The sequence below is a fragment of the Pongo abelii genome, chromosome 14 (genome assembly GCF_028885655.2).
Source record: "Pongo abelii isolate AG06213 chromosome 14, NHGRI_mPonAbe1-v2.0_pri, whole genome shotgun sequence".
NCBI lineage: Eukaryota > Metazoa > Chordata > Mammalia > Primates > Hominidae > Pongo > Pongo abelii.
In genome coordinates this window covers 56,535,422-56,541,421 of record NC_071999.2, presented here as the reverse complement: position 1 = coordinate 56,541,421, position 6,000 = coordinate 56,535,422, and positions in this window count along the sequence as shown.

Sequence of the window (6,000 nt, the reverse complement as noted above, 5' to 3'; positions counted from 1 at the left end):
AATGGTGTGAGGCTGGAGAAAAGAAGTCCCATAGCAGAGTCAAAGGCCCTTGCTACTAGTAGAGAGCACGCATTTTTCTGGCACATCCTCAGCAACCCGAACTGGCAACAGAAGGCTGGGCTGGGATCTGGGGTTCCTGGCTTCATCAGATGAAACCACACAAAGCAAGAGGAATCTAGGAGCAGACAGTGTTCTGAGACCCAGTTAGGTAGTCAGTCAGCAGACTGTGCACCAACCTCCAGGCTAGGATCAAGGGCAAGATTCAAATCTGTGATGATAGCTTAGGAAATCAGTGCAGGGTCCTGGGGCTCAGGGAACTGGTGTTCTGATCAGGAGGCCTAGGCATGATCTTAGTCGTCAGAATTAGGAACAAAGTAGGAGTAGAACCACTTAATAGGGTGTCTTGTAGCAAGTCACTTAATCAATTGGAACCCTGCCCTTTCTTCATCTGTAGCATGTGGGTAATCACAGCACCAATCTTACAGAGTTGTGAAGTATAAATATGATCATTCATTGGAGGGAATAAACACAGTGTTGGCAAATAGCTACAAATAGCTACTCCAAGGGAAGAGGAGAAATATGAGAAAGAGTTGGAAGGGAACCATAGGGAGGACAGACAGAAGAAACGGAGTAGAGATGATGTCACAAAACAAGGAAGAAATCTAATAATTAGAACTGAGTCACAGGTCAAGACCAGGCCATCTTGCTGTGGAAGGTCCAACCTTCCAAAGATCAAAATTCTGAGACTAGAGAGTTACAGATAACTTCCACCTTCATTTTTAAGTCAGGTGTTTAGAATGAACTCAAGTGAATGTGCTTGCTGACTTAATTATGCATTGGTAGTTCTCAGATGTGCTCACAAAATCCCTATGGTATAAAACTAACAGTCGCTTGGCGTTTAACTATCATGATGAATAATGCTTCTCCAGAAGAATGTCTTTTAGTTACAACAAGGAAGATCAGATAAACATCTTCCAGTTTGTCTTCCTCTTCCTTTCCTGGTTCTCTGGCAGCAGGCATGTAACTCCTTCAGCAATAAGGTTTTGTGGTTCTGATGCCTGGCTGCACACCAGAATGCCTGGGAACTTTTTGAAAATACACACTCCTGGACCCTCTCCCAAATGACTGAATTTGGTTTTGCAGGAGCTTGGCCTGAGAACCTGAATTTTTATAAAGTATTTCCAGATTATTCTAATGCAAATGGCTTCATCTCCATGCTTCGTCTAATGTGGAAACTGTGGACCTGGGAATCCAATGGAAGTGTTCAGGAAGAGTGACCAGCAATATGGAGGGCAAGGCCTCCAACCACGGGAAAGAGAAAGTTTTTCTCTTTCCCATAGACCATGGAGTAACACAAAACAGGCTGCAGCTTTCCCCCCACTCACCTGTGTTGGAAGCCACCTAAGGTTTTTGCAAGGCTTCCCTCTACACTTTCTCCACCTTTCCAGTCTTCTCCATTCCTCTTTAAACTAGGCAAGTGTGTGCTAACCATAGGTTTTCGTATACATAAAGGGCTAAATTAAGGCTTATCTATCCTTTTTAATGGACTTTATATTTTAAGAGCAGATTTACGTTCACAGCACTATTGAGCAGAAAGTGCAGAGTTGCCATGTGCCACCTCCTGCCCACTCCCCAAGCACACTGTCAACACCCCCCCACCACAGTGGTACATTTGTTAATCAATGAACCTGCATTGATACATCATTATCATCCAAAGTTTGTAGTTTACGTTAAGATCCACTCTTGGTATTGTACATTCTATGGGTTTGGACAAGTGTATAATGACATGTATTCACCACTGTAGTATCATACAGAGTAGTTTCACTGTCCTAAAAATCCTTTGTGTTCCATCTATTCACCCCTTTCTCTCCACAACCTCTGGCAACCACCGATTTTTTTTCTTTTTATCTTTTTCTGTTTTTATTTTTATTTTTTAATAGAAATGTGGTTTTTGCTATATTGCCCAGGTTGGTTTCGAATTTTTGGGCTCAAGCAATCCTCCTGTCTTGGCCTCCCAAAGTGTTGGGATTACAGGTGTGAGCCACCATGCCCAGTCAGACTTTTTTTTAATTGTCTCCATAGTTTTGCCTCTTCCAGAATTCCATACAGTTGAAATCACACCATATAGAACCTTTTCAGATTTGCTTCTTTCACTTAGTAATATGGATTTAAGCTTCCTCCATGTTTTTCATGGCTTGATGGCTCATTTATTTTTAGCACTGAATAATATTCCATCACCTGGATGTACCATAGTTTATTTATCCATTCACCTATTGAAGGACATCTTGGTTGCTTCCAAATTTTGGCATCTATGAATCAAGCCACTCTAAACATCTGTATATAGGTCTTTGTGTGGTGGACATATGTTTTCTACTCATTTGGGTAAATACCAAGGAGTGTGATTGCCGGGCCATAGGTAAGAGTATGTTTAGTTTTATAAGAAACTGCCAAACTGCGTCCAAAGTGGCTGTACCATTGTGCATTCCCACCAGCAGTGAATGAGAGGTTTATCTAAATTTCAGAGGAAAAGCAGCTCTCCTGGAATTTTCTGCAGAGGAGCGAGAAGAGTAAGGTAGGATGAAGTGGGAATGGGAACCAATCTGGGGAAATGGTGATAGAGTAAAATAGTGACAAAAAAGAAGGAAGGAAGGGAGCTTATGTTTCTGTTCCTTCTTTGCTTTCTCTTTACTAATAACTTCCATGCCACCACAGACCCACCCATACACTAGTCCTGAACTGGGCTAAAGTCGGAGACAAGGACTGTGGCTGGTGAGGTCTGTTCCTTAGGAGACCGAGAGCAGGGGAATCCCAAGTGCATCTGGTTAAGAGGAATTGGGTCTGCTATTCTTAGAACAAGGTTTCTGTCAAAAAATATTAACTGAAACCATGAATGAAAACCTCAGCTCTTCCTCAGTTTGTCATTCGAGGGTCTGAAATCATTCATTCTTCCAGAAAATATTTGTTCAGAGACTGCTACGTGCCAGGGAGTGAGCTGGGTGCTCGATATAATTAACTGTCTCGTACAGTCAAGGGCAGAGCTCAACGTGGATCACATGCTGCGTTTATCATTAGAGGGCCACTGGCTCTAGGGCACAATGAGCAAGTAGAAAAGAGGAGTTAGCATGACAAGCATTTGCTTTAAAAGTCAAGGCCATGTTTATGTCAAAGTTCTAGAGCATAATTGTGTGGTCAGATCTGCTATGAGTCTTCTGCATCAAATAATGTTTAATAGAATGTGTAAAGGAATTAAATGAGACCTATGGAGAATGAAGATTGCCATATGAAATAGCAAAATGGAGGGCAGAATGAGATATGAGATATATTGCCATTTAGGCAAAATGATTTATTCATTTGGAAGAGTCTGTCCCAAACTCTCATGTATAACTAAAGTTGCTTTACAAAGGAATGGACAATTTGTATCTTTCTAGAACTTTTGGGGATAACATAGTTTCCATCTAGTGCCTGCTTTTGGTTTAATATACCACCTAAAATTACACATATGAGGAAGATAAATGATTCTGTTAACAAAGAATGAGACCATTTTTATCCTCAAGGACTGTGATTAAAGGTCGATGGTTAATGACCAAAATTCTAATGTGGTCACTGGAGTCCTGGCAGAATGACATCTGAAATTCCTTGGATATATCTGATGACACTTTAAAAAACTTTTTATAAGCATCAAGGGTTAACACAGTATAACAATTCTATAGATGAACCAGCTGTTGTGTATGCTTAGGTCTCACAGACATGGTTTTAGGAAAAGCACTTCCCAAACTCACACTCCATCTTGTAAGCCCTTTCTAAGAAAAGACTCACCTTTCCTCTCCTGTTGTACTGCCCCAAGTATCAAGCACTGTGCAAGGCACGAAAAGGGAGCTCAGTAATGACAAGTCAGTAGAAAGACTGATTGACTCTTACTAGCTTTGCACAAGTTTCCAGTGAAATGGAGCAGAGAAGAGTCACATACCCATATTTCTCCTATCCAGTAGAATTTACTCGGCAGTTAATACTGGAAGCCAAAGAGATCAGGACAAATGTTTGTTATCAAAGATGCCTTCCCTTGAGTAAAATTGGTTAGGATCAGATTAATTTCCCTCAAGAGCAGCACACACCTAGGGAAAAGGGCTTTTGTGCCAAAGGACTTAATGTTATTCTTTCCCTTCAACTGCCATTCTGTCTCTAGGGAAAAAGGGCTAAAACCAACAAACAAAAACTCTAAAACAATGAGAAAGAAAGACGGTATCCACAAATAAATAAAAAGAACTCAGATGCAGTATAGAACAAACTGGAAGTCCTAAGCAGAAACAGACAGAGACCAAGATATAATTGATAGCCCAATTAGTATAACCCAAACTTTGATCTCCTACATTAAATTCTGGAAAAATTCCATGGACTTCTAAAACATGCATCTTTCCTTCCAGGGCATAAGAGTCTAAAGAACTTATATCCCATAACATATGTCCATGAATTAAGTATTTTTTATTTTTTATTTATTTATTTATTTATTTTTTGAGACAGAGTCTCGCTTTGTCACCCAGGCTGGAGTGCAGTGGCACAACCTCAGCTCACTGCAACCTCCACCTCCTGGGTTCAAGTGATTCTCCTGCCTCAGCCTCCCAAGTAGCTGGAACTACAGGCGCCCGCTACCACACCCAGCTATTTTTTGTATTTTTAGTAGAGACGGGGTTTCATCGTGTTAGCCAGGATGGTCTCGATCTCCTGACCTCGTGATCCACCCGCCTCGGCCTCCCAAACAAAGTGCTGGGATTACAGGCGTGAGCCACCGCGCCCGGCGAATTAAGTATTTTTTAAAAGATGGTTCCCTTTTGAGGTTGGTAAAAAGGAACTATAACTAGCACCTTGAGTGACATGATGAAGGAAGTGGAAATGTGGCTTTGTTTTCACAGTAATCTTGCTGTCCCCAGACTTGCTCCCTCCAAGCCATCCTTCTTATTGCTGCTGGAATAATCTTCCTAGAACTGACATCAAATCATGTTACTCCCTACCATGGCCTAAAAGCTTTGAGAGTTTACCATGTCTCTAGAATGGAACCCACAGTTGTCATCTGGCCCATGCATGCCTCCTTCTACAATCTCATTTCCTACCTTCTACCCCACCAAGCCCTAAATTCAGTGATTTTAGTTGCAAGTCATTCATCTGATCTTTTAAACAATGAAGGGGAGACCAGCAACCACTTAATCAGAGTCTGATTAGGTCATTAGCTCCATTTCTCTGCAATTGCCTTGTCTTCTGGTTGGCTTCTCATAGCGTAAGAAAATGGAAACCATTAGCCGGGTGTGGTGGCAGGCACCTGTAATCCCAGCTATTCGGGAGGCTGAGGCAGGAGAATCGCTTGAACCTGGGAGGTGGAGGTTGCAGTGAGCCGAGACCACGCCACTGCACTCCAGCCTGGGCAACAGAGCGAGACTTCGTCTCAAAAATTAAAAAAAATATATATAATGAATCCCAAATATGCATCACTCAGCTTCAATATTTTCAAAATTCTGCCATTCTTTTTTATATGTGGTAAAATATACATAAATTTACCATTTTAACCATTTTAAGAGCACAGTTCAATGACATTAACTACATTCATATTGCTGTGTCTGCTAGTCTTAAACTTCCATCCACTTCCCACCTATCCAGTGGATAATTATGAAGATCTTACTTTTTAAATCAGACATCTAGCACTTCAATTTTCACCCAAATTGGTATGAAACTTTTTTGCTCTAAGCCTCAGTTTCCTCTTCAACAAAATGAGTGTCATAGCATCCATCTCTCAAAGTTGTTGTGAATTTTAAAAGGATGTTCTGTAACATCATATAGGCTAGTATTCAATAAATGTTAGCTCACTTGCTCCCACCATTCATAGGTATGACTGTTCCCAGAGAGTTGTGCTGATAACACGATGGATTCCATTTCACTGATGTGATGGCTCTCAGGTTTTATTTGGAGTATTTTACTGACATTTCTTCATTATTCCTTTGTACCTTATCAAGG